At 40.1% G+C, this 18380-nt stretch overlaps 1 long non-coding RNA gene across 1 annotated transcript in view; it reads left to right on the top strand.

Annotated features, from left to right (window-relative positions):
* Positions 1-18380, top strand: part of LOC131997767 (uncharacterized) — a 287102-nt gene that overhangs the window by 161941 nt on the left and 106781 nt on the right. The window contains exon 3 of the long non-coding RNA XR_009398405.1: positions 3870-3885. This is a non-coding gene — a long non-coding RNA (uncharacterized LOC131997767). The remainder of the gene's footprint in view (positions 1-3869; positions 3886-18380) is intronic.

Below are 18380 nucleotides of genomic sequence, written 5' to 3'. Positions count from 1 at the left end.
TGAAATTTTGTATGCAGTGTTCTGCTGTGCCTTCCAACAAGTGTGGCAAGTACGGTCCGAATCAGTCTATAACCCGATATAGCTCCCATATAAACCGATCTCCCGATTTAACTTATTGAGCCCTTACAAGCCACGTTTTTTCCGATTTGGCTAAAATTTTGCATATTGTGTTCTGTTATGACTCAATAACTGCGCCAAGTACGGTCCAATTCGGTGTATAACTATATATAGCTCCCATGCTTAAGCAGAATCCATGGTGGTTGGTTTCCAAGATTCTGCCCGGCCCAACTTAGCACGCTTTTACTTGTTTTTTTTTTTACTACATTGCAAGATTGGTTTTCTCTCTGTGTACAACTTGTTGTGGCCCAATATCTGATCATAAAAGCCAACCACATCAAATCGTGCGAACCGCAGCCCTCAACCAACAAAGAAGTATTTATGGTGCATCAACACCCTATAAACACGAAAAGACGCCAGAGATGGGTTTAGTTGGGCAAGCACCTGAAACCAAAATGTAAAACACACACTCACACATACATCGACTTACTGCAATGCAATGCAGCCAACTCTAACTCAAACATTAACACATTTCCCATTTCGAAATAACCTTCCGCTCTCGGGAGAATGGGAAACGGGAAATGGTCTTAAAACACCTGCTGGTAGAGATGTTTGTTGTGTCTGGCTCATGTTGCAGGGAGTACTTTAAAATGAACGAAAAAGGGGAACAGAACATGTTTCATGCTGGTGGCAGCCACACATAATTGCAGTAGACTGTAGTAATTTTAAAATTATTTGGACAATCAAATCAGCCATTAACACTGCCATGTCTATTCGTTGTATGATTTTTGATTGCATTAAAATTGGTTAGGGTAACATTTTGAAGTTCTGTGTTTGACAACATTAACCTTAAGTTGAATAAAAATAAATCACCGGTAACTTCAGCATTATCACTATTTGGCCAGGGGCTTGGAGCCTTAAAAGAACTGAAATTTGTCATGAATTGAGAGTAACTATACACAAGAGAAGAGGACAATTCAGACAATATAGAAAAAAGAACTCAACCAAAAATGTACAGTGGAATGCCCCATATGATACTATATACTACAAATGAATAGATGATTTTTAGTAATTGATGCTACTGTACTTACATTTTTTTAATTTTAAAAAATATTGCATATATATTATGCTAGGCGAACCGGGCCCGCTCCGCTGCGCCTTCTTTAACTCTCTAATATCTTTTTAGGGTTGGGACACTTCGCCCTGAATGTGTATGTCGAATTCGTGCCACTATAGCCTATGTGCGCCTATAACGCTGAACGCTTGCGGTCAAATCCTGGCGATAACATAGGACAAAATTTAAAGCGGTGGTGATCCCTTCTTAATGTTGGCGACATTTGCCATGCATGGTCATGTAAAAAATTCTCCCCAAAGAGGTGTCGCACTGCGGCACGTTATTCGGACTCGGCTATAAAAAAACCACTTTTATCATTGAGTTTAAACTTGAATCGGAAAGCTTTCATTGATGTGTGAGAAGTGTGCCGCTTATCGGTTCCTGGGTACATTTTTACTCCACTCCCAAATACCTTGAGGGTGGGGTGGACCCCAGGGACTTTATTCCGAAAATGAGTATCAATTTCCCGAAAATCGATTAATTTAAACATCAAATAGCTTTTATATAATAGGGAGGTGTTTTCGGGTGGGCAGTTCCCAAACACATGGCACTCCAATTGGATATCAAATTCGATTTTTTTCTCCACCTTTTCGTTTGAGCTCTATATTGTCGTGATTGGTCTATATACGCATTTGGCTGGTTTTGGACGGCCCCCGAGGCACCCGACCACAACAATAGAAACCATGTTTTTTCAGAGTGTAAAAAAAGAAATCGAACGAATTGCATTACCAATCTCCAAGATCTGATGGATTTGAAAATTAGCGTAATGTGAAGTGATTTTTAGGGGAGGGATGGCACTCAGACATTTAGGATAAAATATGTATATCTAATTCTTGCTGCACTCCCAAATCCATTTAATGTGAGCCCCATATTGCCATGGTCGATAAATATGAAATTTTGGGGCTGGGTGGCCACCGGCACTTTGCCCTGAAAATAGATATCAAATTCGTTCTTTACTCCCAAATACCTCCATATTCCCAGTTAAGTTTAGGGGGTGCTTTAGGGCGCACCCCCAAACACTTGGCTCCTAAATTGGATATCAAATTCGTTTTCTACTCTTAAATACCTTTCATTTGAGTCCAATATTGTCATATTGGGTCAACCAACCCATTTGACTTATTTTTGGAAGTAAAAGCGCCACCTAGACTTGAACAAAATTTAAATGTCATATTCGTAATCTACTCCCAAATACCTTTCATTTGAGTCCTATATGGACATGGTCGGCTAATATGCCCATTTGGAGGTACTTGGGGGTGGGGCGACCTCCCATTACTTGGACCTAATTTTTTATGTCATATTTGTAATCTACTGTCGAATACTTTTCATTTGAGGCCCATATTGACATGAACGTCGACTATATCTGTTTAGAGGAGTTTTGGGGTTAAGGGCGGCCCGCTGGGTACTTGGACCCAAGTTTTAATACCATATTATTTTTCTGGTCTCCAATACCTTTCATTTGATACCCTTATTGTGCCCATCGGACCACTTTCGGATATGGGTGGAGTTTTTGGGGTTAGGGGGAGGGTCCGCCTCCACCCGATATCTAAAAATTATATAGCCTATATTTCCTTCCAGACAATCGTACACAATCTATGAAAATTTTAAACAAAATCGGTTCAGCCAAGTATCATATAGTCATAATGGGTCTTATGGTGTTTTTGAGGGTTGGCGTTATCCCCTATGCTTCCATCTGATTTTGTATGCCAGATGCGAAATCTACTCCTGAATACCTTTAATTTGAGCCCCATATTGAAATGAACGTCCTATATGTCTATTAGGGGGAGTTTAGGGGTTGAGGCGGCCCGATGGTTACTTAGACTCAAATTTTAATACCATATTCGTGTTCTACTCTCCAATATCTTTCATTTGATACCTATATTGTCCCGATCGGTTCACTTTTGATTTTGGGTTGTGTTTTGGACATAAGGCGAAGGGTCCGCCCCCCCTTCCGATACCGAAAAATTATATAGCCTATGTTTCCTTCCAGACCAACCTACACAATAAGCCCAAATTTCGAGAAAATCGGTTCTGCCGTTTTTCAGTCTATACGGAACAAACAAACCGAGTCCCATATATCCGTGATTGGCTAATGTGCCCCCTCTTTTTTTTTTGACCCCCTATACTTCAACATGAATTTGTATACCAGATTCGTTATCTACTCCCGCATACTTTTCATTTGATGTCCATATTGTACTTTTCGGTCCACTTTTGAATTTGGATAGTGTTTTTGGTGTAAGGGGAGAGGGTCCGCCCCCTTCCGTTATCAACAAATTATAAAGCCTATTTCTATTTCCTGACCATATTCGTAATCTACTCCCGAATACCTTTCATTTGAATCCCATATTGTCATGATCGTCAAATAAACCTATATTAAGAGGTTTTGGGGCTGGGGCGGCTCCTCAGGTACTTGGACCCAACTTTTATTATGATATTCGTACTCTACTATTGAATACCTTTCATTTGAATCCCATATTGTCCCGAGGGGTTCACTTTTATTTTTGGATAGTACTTTTGGGGCAAGGGGGAGGGCCCGCCCCTATGTTTCCTTCCAGACCAATCTACACAATCTGTGAAAATTTGAAGGTAATCGATTCAGCCGTTTTTGAGTCTATACGAAACAAACAAACACAAATTGAATTTTATATATAAGAAGATTATTCTCATATATTAAATATTTCATCTTTTTATTTCTTTCCAGAAAACGATTAAAGCTGGTAACTACGATTGTTTTTGCATTTCTAATACAAGATAAATGGACATATTATATTTTTAATATTTTTAATTATCTTCAAAATCTATCTTATGGCCAAAGGTTCAGTATTTTTGGGGTACATTATTTTTCTCAGATCTACATTAGTAAAATTATTTAGCGTATATCTTTACTACTTTCAAAAACACTTCAATTAGCTGTCTTAAGAATACAACAATGTTAAAGAACCAGGGGACCTTCCCGAGTCCATATTATCCGAAATATAGATTTAAGATTCTAACTGTATTCCCAAATTTCGACATTGTTCCATCTTTCCATATACTTAAGGCCAAAACGGAATGAGCACATTGAGGTTCGGTTTTGTGCGTTACGTTGAAAAATGCAACTCTGCAAACAAGTCCCACAAAAGCAACGCTCCAAAGTTAAAAATTGTTTATCGCTCAAAATGTGCGCTCGAGGTATTTCAGGGTAGACTATATCACTAAACAAAAAAAAGAAGGTGTCAGATATGTACTCTACCTCCATATGTCTTTAATTTGGCTCTCTTTATGACCCAACCGGCAATTTTGCCTGTTCCACCCCCACAAATGTCAATGCATTACACAAGTCGGAGCTCAAAGTTCCATTCTGTGTGATATTCAAAGTTATCCCGTATCGGCCGGTGATATGAACTCTATTTCCATCTACCTTTACATTGATTGTCTTATTCTCCTAATGGGTTCACATTACCACCAAACCCCTTATTTGGCAGCAATTTTTCAGTTATATACTCTACTCCCAAAGTTCTTTCCTTCGAATTCCCTATGGTTTAAAATCCATTCGGTCCTAATCGGCTAATGGGTGCACGAATGGTAGATGTTTAGGAGTTAAGGTGTCCCCAGACACTGGACTATTGTCATATTATCATTCCACTGTCATTTCCTATTCTTGAGTTTGAGTATCATATTGTCCCGCCCAGCCCACATAACCGCTTGGAAGCTGAAGGCTTCCAGACATTTGGCCATACATTTGTATATCAGATTCATACTTAACTCTCAAAGACCTTTGAGTGTCATATGGTATCGATTGTTCTTCATGTCAGAGGGAGTGGTTTTGGGAGTGAAGCGCTCCCTAGGTTTAAGTGGCAGTCAAACTCACTTAGACGTTTTCGTCCATTTTGATTCCACAGGAACAGATGAAGGAAGATGCCTTCTAGTTCCTATCGTTTAAAAGCCCAACAACTTGCGAATTTTCACATCCTCTAAATCGGACAGGTTCTCAAAGAAATGAGAACCTAAAGTGGAACTCCTTCTGACTGGTAGTGCAGGACACACATTGTTCACACGCTGTTCTATAGTCTCTCCTTCTTCCATATCCTCACAGTTTCTACAAAAGTCGTTGTTGGCAACCTTCAGTCTGTCAGCGTGTTTTCCTATCAGACAGTGACCTGTCATGACGGACATAATGACTGAGACGTCTATTCTAGCCAATCACAGCAAAGCGGTAGACCTCTTGAAGTCTAGATTAGGCCACATAGTTGTGGAATGCTCACAGCCCCCTCTTTGTGGCCATCTATCATTCGTTGTTCTTCGGGCCTGGTCCTGAAAACTTAGCTTACATGTCGCTAAAGGTATACCCACAGATTCCAGTATCTCTGGAATGTGTAGGGTAGTTCCTAGTCTCGCAAGCTCGTCCGCTTTACAGTTCCCTGGAGAATTTTGAACTGTTCAGCCATCTGAGAGATCTGCGACAGTCGAGGGCGGTTTTTGTGTTCAGAAATAAGCTTGGCTGTCTGAGAAGATATTTATGCCAATCGTTGTTATGACATTATATCTAAGCCATTCCACCACTTCCTCAATTACAAGAATCTCCGCTTGATACACACTGCTGTGCTTGGGTAACCTTTTCGATATGACCAGTTCTAAATATTTGGAGTACACCCCAAATATTTAGAACCATCCGTATAGTAGTCTATGTAACTTCTATTACCAGGGATCGTTAATTCAATCGGTTCTATCAGGAATAGTGGTATAGTAATTTTTAACAAAAAGCGGCTCAGGTAGGATGCAATCCACACTGTCTGGAACATGCGATATTGTATCAAGGATAACACAGTGTACGTAACAGCCATATGACCAATGAGAAAGCCCCCTTAGCCTCACGGCAGTGGTCGCACCAATTTGTCTAGCCACAATGTCCAGAGGCATAAGATGTAGCATTAACTTCAGTGCATCAGATGGTGTCGTCCTCAGTGCGGCTATGATGCACAAACAAGCCTTTGGATCCGGTTAAGTATTGAGCGGTAGGTGGACTTTTGAAGCGCCGTTCACCAGATCACAACACCATATAGTATTATAGATCTGACAACTGCAGTATATACCCAATGCATGACACGCGGTCTAAACCCCCAACTTTTGCCAATGGCTCTCCTCCAGGTGTATAGGGCAAGAATTGCCTTGTTTGCCCTTTCCAAAATGTTAGATTTGAAATTCAATTTCCTGTTCAGCAAAACACCCAGCTATTTTGCGCTTTCTGTAAATGGAATATTCTCTCCACCCAAGGAGTCAGGTTCAATTGAAGGCAACTTGTGTCTCCTGCTGAAAAGAACTACTTCTGTCTTGCACGGATTTATACCTAGACCACTTTCGGTACCCAATTTTGCTGTTGCACGTAGAGCTTCCTGAAGTATATCTCTTAGAGTACTGGGAAACTTTCCCCTAACCGCAATTGCCACGTCATCAGCATTGGTTCGGAGTAACCTGAGTTCCTTATTCCACCATCTGTTGTCCATCCTTTTCTGGAACTGCTGGCCAGACAAGCCGCTCTTATGTGGATAAGGGGATACATCTCTATGGTTTGTACCAACTACTCAATGTCCTCCATACTCGAGATCTCACACATTAAACTTCTTCCATTTCGCCCTGTAATTATAATTGTTTCGTCATTCTGTTTGTAACACCTCGAAATATACGTCTAAGACCCCATAAAGTAGATATATTCTTGATCGTCATGACATTTTAATTCGATCTTGCCATTTCCGTCCGTCTGTCTGTCGAAAGCACGCTAACTTTCAAAGGAGTAAAGCTACGCGCTTGAAATTTTGCACAAATATTTTTTATTAGTGTAGGTCAGTTGGGATTGTGATTGGGCCAAATCGGTCCATGTTTTGATATAGCTACCATATAAATCGATCTTGGGTCTTTTTATTAGTGCAGGTCGGTTGGGTTGGGATTCTCATCAGATTTGGCTGAAATTTTGCATGAGGTGTTCTGTTATGACTTCCAACAACTGTGTTCAGTATGGTGCAAATCGGTTCTTAACCTGATATAGCTGCCATATAAACGCATCTTGGGTCTTGACTTCTTCAGCTTTTAGAGGGCGCACTTCTAATCCGATTGGGCTGTAATTTTGCACGTGGTGTTTTGGTATCACTTCCAACAACTGTGCTAAGTATGGTTCAAATCGGTCAAAAACCTGGTATAGCTACCACATAAACCGATCTTGGGTCTTGACTTCTTGAGCCGCTAGAGGGCGCAATTCTCATCAGATTTGGCTGATATTTTGCATGAGGTGTTCTGTTATGACTTCCAACAACTGTGTTAAGTATGGTGCAAATCGGTGCATAACCTGATATAGCTGCCATATAAATGGATCTGGGATCTTGACTTCTTGAGCCTCTAGAGGGCGTAATTCTCGTCCGATTTGTCTGAAATTTTGGAAGTCGTGTTTTGTTATGTCTTCCAATAACTGTGATAAGTATGGTTCAAATCGGTGCATAACCTGATATAGCTGCCATAAAAACGGTTCTGGGATCTTGACTTCTTGAGCCTCTAGAGGGCGCAATTCTCATCCGATTTGGCTGAAATTTTGTACAACGGCTTCTCCCATGACCTTCAACATGCGTATCCAACATAGTGAATGATGAATCGATCTATAGCTTGATACAACTCCCATTTAAACCGATCTCCCGATTTTGCGTCTTGAGCCCCTACAAGGCGCAATTCTTATCCTAATGGGCTGAAATATAACAGAATGACTTATTTAATGTTCAGCATTCAATTGTTTGCCTAAAGCATTGTCTAAAAAGATATGATGCATTCTTCCTTAAAGAAGCACTACGCAACTTTTGTTGCCGCAATAGTTTCTGAGATTGATTTCTAATACCTAAGCTGATTTCATCAGGAAACTCTGGGTAAAACCAGAAGTGTAATGGTGCTACTGATTCTAGTATAGCAGAAAAGAAAAGTATAGCGTAGAATAATCAATTCCGTGGAAGGTATTGGAATTGCTTAATATTGAATAAATTAAGGCTCTCAAGACTCGTAATGAAACCCAAAAATGGATTGGAAACAGAAGTACTCTCGTGTCCATTTGAAGATTCTAATCCTAAGCTATGGTCTACACATAATGTTAAACTGTGCTCTCTTATGTGATATAGAAATTTCGCCAAAGCTCTACTCAGGCAATACGTTTGGTATTGCTGCTCTAATTAATTTTTCTAAGCTTTCTTAAACAATTTCTTATTCAAAAATTTTTCTTAATCATCCATTGTTGGCATATTTTCTAATTTTGCTTTCTATAGCGCATTGCCCCAACGCATATGAGGTAACTGAATTTCTCTTCTTCCCTAACTCGTACGGTACGCATTCGCTCATTTTACTTTTGATGTCACGCCTCAATGCTTTTGTGGGAAATTAATTTAACATATTTGTGGCTCGTTGTTGTTGTTGTTCTTGTTGCTGTTGGCTGTTGAATAGGGTTCTTATTATTGTTGTAGTTTTATAGCATTTTTTGTGTTTTTCTTTTATATTTCCAAACAAAATTAGGTACGGTCATATACCTTTCTGGGGTCGTAATAAATGAAAAACAACACAGTGATCACAACTGGTAATATATGTACCGCACTACATGTTGTCTAATTACACGTTTATTATTGTTGTTACTGTTTGTTGTTATTGTTATTGCTAACGATCCATACCCCAGGGTTTATAGGGTGGCAAATTTACTATATGTCAAAACTCTGTAACAACATGGAATATTCAGAAGAAGATTTTGATTTATGTATATTTTGAAAACTTACAAAGTACAACTATTAGGTTATCAGGTTTTCTATAGAAAAACTTCAATTCAGCCTGGCTGAATAAGGTTTTCTATAGAAAAACTTCAATTCAGCCTGGCTGAATAAGGTTTTCTATAGAAAAACTTCAATTCAGCCTGGCTGAATAAGGTTTTCTATAGAAAAACTTCAATTCAGCCTGGCTGAATAAGGTTTTCTATAGAAAAACTTCAATTCAGCCTGGCTGAATAAGGTTTTCTATAGAAAAACTTCAATTCAGCCTGGCTGAATAAGGTTTTCTATAGAAAAACTTCAATTCAGCCTGGCTGAATAAGGTTTTCTATAGAAAAACTTCAATTCAGCCTGGCTGAATAAGGTTTTCTATAGAAAAACTTCAATTCAGCCTGGCTGAATAAGGTTTTCTATAGAAAAACTTCAATTCAGCCTGGCTGAATAAGGTTTTCTATAGAAAAACTTCAATTCAGCCTGGCTGAATAAGGTTTTCTATAGAAAAACTTCAATTCAGCCTGGCTGAATAAGGTTTTCTATAGAAAAACTTCAATTCAGCCTGGCTGAATAAGGTTTTCTATAGAAAAACTTCAATTCAGCCTGGCTGAATAAGGTTTTCTATAGAAAAACTTCAATTCAGCCTGGCTGAATAAGGTTTTCTATAGAAAAACTTCAATTCAGCCTGGCTGAATAAGGTTTTCTATAGAAAAACTTCAATTCAGCCTGGCTGAATAAGGTTTTCTATAGAAAACCTTCAATTCAGCCTGGCTGAATAAGGTTTTCCATAGAAAACCTTCAATTCAGCCTGGCTGAATAAGGTTTTCCATAGAAAACCTTCAATTCAGCCTGGCTGAATAAGGTTTTCTATGGAAAAACTTCAATTCAGCCTGGCTGAATAAGGTTTTCTATAGAAAAACTTCAATTCAGCCTGGCTGAATAAGGTTTTCTATAGAAAAACTTCAATTCAGCCTGGCTGAATAAGGTTTTCTATAGAAAAACTTCAATTCAGCCTGGCTGAATAAGGTTTTCTATAGAAAAACTTCAATTCAGCCTGGCTGAATAAGGTTTTCTATAGAAAAACTTCAATTCAGCCTGGCTGAATAAGGTTTTCTATAGAAAAACTTCAATTCAACCTGGCTGAATAAGGTTTTCTATAGAAAAACTTCAATTCAACCTGGCTGAATAAGGTTTTCTATAGAAAAACTTCAATTCAGCCTGGCTGAATAAGGTTTTCTATAGAAAAACTTCAATTCAGCCTGGCTGAATAAGGTTTTCTATAGAAAAACTTCAATTCAGCCTGGCTGAATAAGGTTTTCTATAGAAAAACTTCAATTCAGCCTGGCTGAATAAGGTTTTCTATAGAAAAACTTCAATTCAGCCTGGCTGAATAAGGTTTTCTATAGAAAAACTTCAATTCAGCCTGGCTGAATAAGGTTTTCTATAGAAAAACTTCAATTCAGCCTGGCTGAATAAGGTTTTCTATAGAAAAACTTCAATTCAGCCTGGCTGAATAAGGTTTTCTATAGAAAAACTTCAATTCAGCCTGGCTGAATAAGGTTTTCTATAGAAAAACTTCAATTCAGCCTGGCTGAATAAGGTTTTCTATAGAAAAACTTCAATTCAGCCTGGCTGAATAAGGTTTTCTATAGAAAAACTTCAATTCAGCCTGGCTGAATAAGGTTTTCTATAGAAAAACTTCAATTCAGCCTGGCTGAATAAGGTTTTCTATAGAAAAACTTCAATTCAGCCTGGCTGAATAAGGTTTTCTATAGAAAAACTTCAATTCAGCCTGGCTGAATAAGGTTTTCTATAGAAAAACTTCAATTCAGCCTGGCTGAATAAGGTTTTCTATAGAAAAACTTCAATTCAGCCTGGCTGAATAAGGTTTTCTATAGAAAAACTTCAATTCAGCCTGGCTGAATAAGGTTTTCTATAGAAAAACTTCAATTCAGCCTGGCTGAATAAGGTTTTCTATAGAAAAACTTCAATTCAGCCTGGCTGAATAAGGTTTTCTATAGAAAAACTTCAATTCAGCCTGGCTGAATAAGGTTTTCTATAGAAAAACTTCAATTCAGCCTGGCTGAATAAGGTTTTCTATAGAAAAACTTCAATTCAGCCTGGCTGAATAAGGTTTTCTATAGAAAAACTTCAATTCAGCCTGGCTGAATAAGGTTTTCTATAGAAAAACTTCAATTCAGCCTGGCTGAATAAGGTTTTCTATAGAAAAACTTCAATTCAGCCTGGCTGAATAAGGTTTTCTATAGAAAAACTTCAATTCAGCCTGGCTGAATAAGGTTTTCTATAGAAAAACTTCAATTCAGCCTGGCTGAATAAGGTTTTCTATAGAAAAACTTCAATTCAGCCTGGCTGAATAAGGTTTTCTATAGAAAAACTTCAATTCAGCCTGGCTGAATAAGGTTTTCTATAGAAAAACTTCAATTCAGCCTGGCTGAATAAGGTTTTCTATAGAAAAACTTCAATTCAGCCTGGCTGAATAAGGTTTTCTATAGAAAAACTTCAATTCAGCCTGGCTGAATAAGGTTTTCTATAGAAAAACTTCAATTCAGCCTGGCTGAATAAGGTTTTCTATAGAAAAACTTCAATTCAGCCTGGCTGAATAAGGTTTTCTATAGAAAAACTTCAATTCAGCCTGGCTGAATAAGGTTTTCTATAGAAAAACTTCAATTCAGCCTGGCTGAATAAGGTTTTCTATAGAAAAACTTCAATTCAGCCTGGCTGAATAAGGTTTTCTATAGAAAAACTTCAATTCAGCCTGGCTGAATAAGGTTTTCTATAGAAAAACTTCAATTCAGCCTGGCTGAATAAGGTTTTCTATAGAAAAACTTCAATTCAGCCTGGCTGAATAAGGTTTTCTATAGAAAAACTTCAATTCAGCCTGGCTGAATAAGGTTTTCTATAGAAAAGCTTCAATTCAGCCTGGCTGAATAAGGTTTTCTATAGAAAAACTTCAATTCTCCGGAGTACTGTGTAGTTCCCTCTTTACAAGTCTACCAAGCCCGACCTTATTCCACTGTTATTTATTTTATTTGCACAAGTTTTTTTTTATTTTCTTTATCCACACATGCCTTTGGACAACAAAGCAAGCGATTTTTATTGGTTGGATTGTTTGGTGTCACAATAGAGAGCAATTCGAAGCGGAAATGTCAATGGTATTTTAAAATTTTTTTGTTTTTCTTTTTTCCCCTTCTTCAAATCGACGTTATGGAAATGCGATTGATTAGAAAAACATTAAAAACCAACATACAAATTGTTTATGGCTATACCAATAGTTAAGCCTAATATGAACTAACCTATCCACATAAAAGAATAACAAAAAAGTTCACATGCAGGTATGATAAAGGAAATTAACCATAAAATGACTTGGCATTCCATGGGAGTTGGGGTTCAGCTACATACAAAGGTAGATATGTTGCCTAAGCATAGCTTGGAAAGTGTGTACTTGTTGTTTCTGCAGGCAAGTCCAAGAGTATGAGTCCAATTGTGTGAAAATTCATCGGTTGGAAGGTGAAACTAAAAGCTAGACTATGTAGACTGCGACTATTACATACCCTATTCCATGTAGAATATTCAAATGTTTCCCAATCCAAATTTCTATGAAAATTTCTCTACATTTTTCAGAAATTTTCTCTAAAGAATATTTTCTTTAAAGACAAAGTTTCTGTCATGTTTTGATTTGTATTTTATTTCGGAGCAATTTTTATTCCAAATGTTCTTTAGCTTTCCTCTCCCTACCTGAGGTACTTATATCCATTCAAGAGATGCAAATAAGTCCTCTTAGTTGTTTTACCCTGCTCAAGAGTAGTAGCATAGGGTATCAAATAGCAAAGGTTTTGAATAATTTCCACACATGAATGGTTCAATGTTCCAGGCAGCACCACCTAATGGAAATTAATGCTTCAATTGCCGCATGTGATGTTCATCGGTCCTCGGTCATAAACACTTCAATGTGGGAAAATTTGTAAAATTGCACTCTAATGCATTAGTGGCAATAAATGCATACCCACAGATAACCCTTAAGACAGAGAGGATTAAATGAATAGTCCTTAATTAGGCTGTTTATTTTAATTTGCGCCCATTTTTCCTCTCTACGAAAAGGTGGAAAGTATTTTCTGCTTGACTTCAGTTTGAAGAACAACTCTATGATTTCAGGCCAATGATGACTCTTTGGTGGAAAATTGTCTTTCCCCCTTCTGCAACATTTTCACCCATCACTTAATTATCCATTAGTCGGACGAGCACAACTCTTGAGTGAATGAATAAATTTGATTTTTATTTTTAAATCATGACAATCTTAAAATAATGCCTTGCCGCCTAGAAGAAGTAGGAATGTGGTGTTTATTTTTGTTTTTCTCCAAAAGAGTTGGTTTTCAAAGATTGCAAAATCCAAAGGCACTTCATATGTAAATTGTGCCTCAACATCATCAGCATCATCATTCGTAGCAGAAATAGAGCATATCAGAAAGAAATCATTAAAGCCTGAAGGAATTACGAAAACAAAACAAACAAGAAGAACAGCAGCAGCAACAACAACAAAGCAACAGGCACAGCATCAAGTACATCAAGACGCCAGTCTGAGTACTCGTTTGGCATGGCTGGCTATTTTTGGATTCAATTCTTGCTGCGCTACTTATGCAGGATTATCACCGTCCTCTTTAGCAGTATCACAAAACGAATGGCAGTGCCAATGGCTGGCATACCTACTTTATCACTCAACGTACCATTACCAACAGTTCATGACACGTACACAGCTGTGCAGTCTATAGGGATGACAATTGTAAACTTGTTTCGAAGATATATGTCCCCGAAGTAGGAGATAATAAAACATTAAATAAATCTTAAGGAAGGGAGGGAACCGACTGGGAATGAGACGACAGTGAAGGAGACGACTGGAAAGGAAACGACTGGGAAGGAAACGACTGGGAAGGAAACGACTGGAAAAGAGACGACTGGGAAAGAGTCGACTGGGAAAGAGACGATTGGGAAGGAGACGACTGGGAAGGAGACGACTGGGATGGAGAGGACTGGGAAGGAGAGGACTGGGAAGGAGACGACTGAAAAGGAGATTACTGGAAAGGAGACGACTGGAAAGTAGACGACTGGAAAGGAGACGACTGGAAAGCAGACGACTGGAAAGGAGACGACTGGAAAGGAGACGACTGGAAAGGAGACGACTGGAAAGGAGACGACTGGAAAGGAGACGACTGAAAAGGAGACGACTGGAAAGGAGACGACTGGAAAGGGGACGACTGGAAAGGAGACGACTGGAAAGGAGACGACTGGAAAGGAGACGACTGGAAAGGAGACGACTGGAAAGGAGACGACTGGAAAGGAGACGACTGGAAAGGAGACGACTGGAAAGGAGACGACTGGAAAGGAGACGACTGGAAAGGAGACGACTGGAAAGGAGACGACTGGAAAGGAGACGACTGGAAAGGAGACGACTGAAAAGGAGACGACTGGAAAGGAGACGACTGGAAAGGAGACGACTGGAAAGGAGACGACTGGAAAGGAGACGACTGGAAAGGAGACGACTGGAAAGGAGACGACTGGAAAGGAGACGACTGGAAAGGAGACGACTGGAAAGGAGACGACTGGAAAGGAGACGACTGGAAAGGAGACGACTGGAAAGAAACGACTGGGAAGGAGACGACTGGAAAAGAGACGACTGGGAAGGAGACGACTGGAAAAGAGACGACTGGGAAATAGACGACCTGAAAGGAGACGACTGGGAAGGAGACGACTGGAAAGGAGACAACTGGAAAGGAGACGACTGGAAAGGAGACGACTGGAAAGGAGACGACTGGAAAGGAGACGACTGGAAAGGAGACGACTGGAAAGGAGACGACTGGAAAGGAGACGACTGGAAAGGAGACGACTGGAAAGGAGACGACTGGAAAGGAGACGACTGGAAAGGAGACGACTGGAAAGGAGACGACTGGAAAGGAGACGACTGGAAAGGAGACGACTGGAAAGGAGACGACTGGAAAGGAGACGACTGGAAAGGAGACGACTGGAAAGGAGACGACTGGAAAGGAGACGACTGAAAAGGAGACGACTGGAAAGGTGACGACTGGGAAGGAGTGATACGACTAGGAAGGAGACGACGACTGGGAAGGAGACGACGATTGGAATGAGTGACACGACTGGAAATAGTGATACGGCTGGGAAGGAGTGATAAGACTGGGAAGGAGTGATACAACTGGGAAGGAGTGATACAACTGAGAAGGAGTGATACAACTGGGAAGGAGTGATACGACTGGGAAGGAGTGATGCGACTGGGAAGAAGTGATGCGACTGGGAAGGAGACGACTGGGAGTAATACGACTGGGAAGGAATGATACGATTGGGAAGGAGTGATACGACTGGGAAGGAATGATACGACTAGGAAGGAATGATACGATTGGGAAGGTGTGATACGACTGGAAAGGAATGATACGACTGGGAAGGAATGATATGACTGGGAAGGAATGATACGACTGGGAAGGTGTGATACGACTTGGAAGGAGTGATACGGCTGGGAAGGAGTGATACGACTGGGAAGGAGTGATACGACTGGGAAGGAGTGATACCACTGGGAAGGAGTGATGCGAATGGAAAGGAGACGACTGGGAATGATACGACTAGGAAGTTACGATTGGAAAGCAGACTTTAAGGTAGAAAATGTCTGGAAAGGCGACGAGTGGGAAGGAGACTACTTGAAAATTATGACATTGAAGGAGACGATTGAGAAGAAGACATCTGAGAAGAATAATGGGAAAGGTATGACTGAGGAGTTTTTTGAGATGACTGCGAGTGAAGGGAAGGGATGACTGAGAAAGAGGCGACAGGGAAGGAGACGACTAGAAAAGAGACAACTGGGAAGGAGGTGACTGAGAATGATACATCTGGGTAGGAGACGGCCGGACAGGAGATGACTGGGACTGTAGTCCCTAGAAGGAGACGACTGGGAAAGAGGCGATCGAGAAGCAGTCGTAATGGAGGAAATGTAACGGAATGTTCTCGAAAGCAGGGTGTGGAAAGGAAAGGACTTGGAAGTGCTGACTTTGAAAGAGACGATTGAGGAGAAATCGACTGAGAAGAAAAATGAAAAAACAGACGACTGAGGAGGAGTTTTAAGAGATGACTGCGAATGAGACTTCAAAGATGACTGGAGAGGAGTTAGTTTTCAAAGATGAGTAGAAAGAAGTATTTATAGACGACTGAAAAGAAATCCTTAGAAGCGAATGAAAGAGAGTCTTTACCAACGAGTGGAAAAGATTTTTTGAAAACAAGTTGGAGGAATCCTTTGGAGACAACTTTGGACGAACTAGGCACTGATGGCTAGGGAAAGAGTTTTCCTTTATCGACGACTGAAACAATGTCTGCATAATAATATCGTTTTAAACGACTGAGAAGGGAGGAGTCCCTTTAGAAAAGTCAATATCATACCAAACCATTTTCAAACTCGTTTAGGAACCCCTCAATTAAAATTGCCTACCCAGAAATATCCAGCCCGATTGGACAACCCTAGAGTAGAAGCAACCAGTCAATGGTAATTCTTAACACTCACATTTCGTGAGCCCCAAACATAGTAACAGCAACAGCCTGATAGTTTCAGCCAAGAATAATCAAAAAATATGCAATGGATTTTGCTATCCATTGAAAAATTGTGCAAAACGAGGAAAATGCAAAAAACTAGCAAACTCACCAACCAATACCAACAGATTCCCGTCGCCTCTAGCATGATGGTGCAAAGAGAGGGGGAAAATGCTTTTTTCTTTAAACTCGAAATCAGAAACCATTGGCGCGTCGTATTGTTTTGGACTTTAATCAAATTAACCACTAAAGAAAACAAAAACAACAAAAAAACTTATTTTTTCCGAAATACCCAATGGAGCTATGTATGAGGTCGGCATGGTAGGTGATAGCAATGGAAAATTTCTGAAGTGATGGCAATGAAGGTTATTGAGACAAAGGAATTGTGTGCACCGTCTTCATGGGCCATATAAATGAAAGAATGAGATAAGGTCACTCTATAACTTGGAGTAGATGACTGAAATAAAATGCCTTGGAAATACTTTGAAAGAGACGTCTAGGAAGAGCAACAGCCTTTCATAGAGAGATGAGGGAAAAAGTTATAGGTAGGGAAGCTGCTAAGAAGGACATAACTGAGAAGGGATAAGTGTGAGGGAGACGACTAGGAAGATGACAGCTAGAAAGGAGACAACTGGAAAGGAGAGGAATGGAAAGGAGACAACTGGAAAGGAGGCGAGTGGAATGGTGACGATTAAAAAGGAGATGGCTGGAAAGGGGACGACTGGAAAGGAGATGACTGGAACGGAGACGGCTGGAAAGGAAACGAGTGGAAAGTAAATTACTGGAAAGGAGACGACTGGAAAGGAAACGACTAGGAAGGAGAAGACTGGCAAATAGGCCACTCTAAAGCAGACGACTTGGAAGAAAATGACTGGGAAGGAGACGACACGGAAAAGTCCGCAAAGGAGACGTCTGGAAAGGAAGCGATAAAAAAGAAGACCGCTGACAAGGAAGTAGTTTACTGTGAAGAACATACGGAAGAGCATGGGAAGGAAACCTTTGGAAGAAAAAGACGGTGAAGGCGACCATTGGAAAGAATACGACTGGGAAATAGGCGAATGGGCAAGCGACAGCTGAGAAGGAAATGATTAGAAGGAAGACAAATGGAAAGGATATTACTTAAAACTAAAAGACTAAAAAGGAGGAGGCTGAAAAAAAGACGGGGAAAGAGACTACTGGGAAATAGACGACCGTGAATACAATTGGGAAGAATATGAAACGAGATCTCGAATTATGAGACAACTGGAAGGATAATAACTGGGAAGAAGTTGACATCGAAGGAGACGACTGGGACGGAGACGGCTGAAAAGAAGACACCCATGAAGTAGAGACGGCTGGGAAGAAGATGACTGGAAAGGAGACGGCTGTCACATAGTCAATTTTAAAGCAGACGACTTGTAAGAAAATGAAGGAAGGAGACGACTCGGATGGTGATGATTGGAAACGACACCACTCGGAAAGAGATGGCTGGAAAAGAGACAACAGAAAAAGGGACAAAAGAAAAAGAGACATCTTTAAAGGGAACGAATAGAAAGGAGGTAACGGGAAAGAAGGCCGCTGACTGAGTTTACTGTGAAGAACCTACAGATAACTGGGAAGGAAAGCTTTGGAAGGAGACGACTGGACGTGCGACAATTGGGAAAAATATGAATAGGAGCAACGCAGCAGAGGATGAGATGACTTGAATGGCGACAACTTGGAAGGAGATAACTAGAAGGATGGTAGCTGGGAAGGAAATGATTGGGAATGATGTGACTTGAAAGGAGACGTCTGGGAAGGAGACGCCAGTGAAGTAGAGGAGGAGGAGGAAAGAGGACAAGTAAAAAAAATTCTCGCAAGAGGGAAGAAGTCGACTTGAA

This window comes from Stomoxys calcitrans, chromosome 5, assembly GCF_963082655.1.
Source record: "Stomoxys calcitrans chromosome 5, idStoCalc2.1, whole genome shotgun sequence".
NCBI classification, from domain to species: domain Eukaryota; kingdom Metazoa; phylum Arthropoda; class Insecta; order Diptera; family Muscidae; genus Stomoxys; species Stomoxys calcitrans.
Note: the sequence above shows the minus strand (reverse complement) of the source record. Positions and strands in the feature narration are given on the sequence as shown.